A 2,314-nucleotide genomic window follows, 5' to 3' on the forward strand; every position below is an offset into this window, starting at 1 on the left:
AGAGAGAGAGAGAGAGAGAGAGAGAGAGAGAGAGAGAGAGAGAGAGAAACAGAAAACACTTTCATTTTGACCTTGAACTGCAAACCACTAAGATGGCTAGTGCTGCAAAGTGATTCCTTATTTGAGCTCGTGTCTATTAATCTGAAATATTGGGAATACACACAGAACTGGGAAACACAGAGTGAGGAAAAGACCTGCTAGGAGGAAGGGCACCAGGTCCTGGCGAAGCTGTGGTTGATGGAGCATGGAGTGTTGGAGGAGGACATATGGGGACATGGTCCACCCGCTAGAGCTGCCACTTCTCTTGTTCTCTCTCTCAGTGGCTCTGAAATGTAGCCTTCAGGCTGGGTAGTCTCCTTCTGTGCAAACTATCCCCCTGGGAGTCTAGAATTCGCACATGTCTTGTTTCCACACAGAAGAAGCAATTCAAATTTAAGTTAGGGTTTTAACTTAACAATTCGCTAATCTATGCATCTTGAAGGAGGACCGAAGTAGAGGCTGCTCCGCTTTGCTCTTTGTGTCTGTGTCCTCACACGTTCGCAAGCACAAGCCTCATTTGTGGAGATGTCTTTGAAATGTATTCACTGGAGATAATTATAGAGGTCTAACACTTCTGCTCTTCAATTAATGCTATAAAATTAATGGTCCTTCATTTTTACATCCTATGCAAATGATGGTGTCATCTCCAACTGTAAGCCTCTCCGCTCACAACACACTGAATATGATTAGTGTCCCTTTAAGCTGAATTAGAGCATGTGACCTTCTGGGGTATGTCAGGAGCAAAAACCTCAGTGCGCTTATTTCCGAGGCTTCATTATGAAATGTTCATAAAAAGCAGAATTTCAGAGTTGACACCAAAACAGGTTTCAGTGACTGATTTTTCAGGGTTGTGGCCTTAGGAGAGGGCAGACGAGAACTGGAGGACAGTTCATAAATCTACTATTTTCACTCAAATGTAAGCTGTAATAGTCTTTACAGTATGCACATTTCCAAACAAAAGACATACAGATTTCGTTAAGATAAGGAGGTGGGTACGTAGGAAATGCAGGGCGATTCAAATATTACAGCCATTACAATATCCTTTGCAAATAAATCCAGGGGGTGCATGATCCAGCTGTAGGTATGTAGCACAAATGACCAACTCTGTGGCTTAGAAAGGAGGAAATTAAGGAGTTGTGATTCTTTAATTTCAAGGACTGAGTGCCAGGGACTCATGACTATGGCTTCCCAGGAGCCTGTAGGCATCTTGCCGGATTTGTTATATGCACACATCCACTCCATGAGGCGTGTTTCTCTGTGTTAGGCGGTTTGGATGAGTCGAAAATACTACATAGCTCAAGTGCACTCACACCGTCAATATTCTCACTTGTATGGAGAGCTTTCTTCAGTCGGTGGACTAGCAGCTGGTGTTTGAGTCCTCGGGAGACGAGCACATTTAAAATGACTGGAAGCCTAGAGAAGAGACAGGAGCACGGAGGAAGGGAGACATAAAGACCCCCGGCCAGGCCTGGGAAGATGGCTCCCTCAGTAAACTGCTTGCCACACAAAGACTCACGTGCTGTCGCCAGGGTCTACATAAAGAGCTGAGCTGGTATGGCACGTGCCTGTAATTCCAGTCCTGGGGAGATGGATCGAGAAAGATCCTGATCTAGCCAGTCAGTAAGCCTCAGGTTCAGCTTAAAATCCTTCCTTTGGAAAAAAAATCAGGAGAGAAGTGATTGAGAAAGAGACCTGATGGTTAATCTTGGTCTATACATGTGCATAAGTACTAACACATAAACATGTCCAAACCCATATAACACACACACACACACACACACACACACACACACTCACACTCACACCTGTAAGCATATCCTGCTCTAGGAGAGAGACAGGGGCTTATAAGCAGATTCAAGATACCAGGGGCCAGAATCGAGTCTCACATTGATGGATTCTGCACTTCCTGGCAGCCAGGATCATTGGTATTATTGTATATCTTCCTGAAACCAAGTCCAAAGAGAGCATGTCCAGTTAGCCTTTGTGCCAACCTAAATTGGGTGAGGCACAATTACTCAGAGAACTAGCTTCTTTGTTTGTTTGTTTGTTTGTTTGTTTTTTCTGTTGCAAGCGAGAATTCCTTGGCCACAGGAATTTGAGAAGTTGAGAAAAATGTGCTTCTGAACAGTGTCAGATGTATCAGGCAAGCAGCCCTGCTCAGTCAGAGAACAGCATCTGAGGAGAGAGACACAGCACAGCACGGGATGGTGAAAAGTGGGCATGTGGGCTGGATTGGAAGTAGGGGCTGGTCAATGTAAGAAGGCAGAGAAGAGCT

This window comes from Grammomys surdaster, unplaced genomic scaffold (genome assembly GCF_004785775.1).
Source record: "Grammomys surdaster isolate TR1022 unplaced genomic scaffold, NIH_TR_1.0 99, whole genome shotgun sequence".
In the NCBI taxonomy this organism is placed as follows: Eukaryota; Metazoa; Chordata; class Mammalia; order Rodentia; family Muridae; genus Grammomys; species Grammomys surdaster.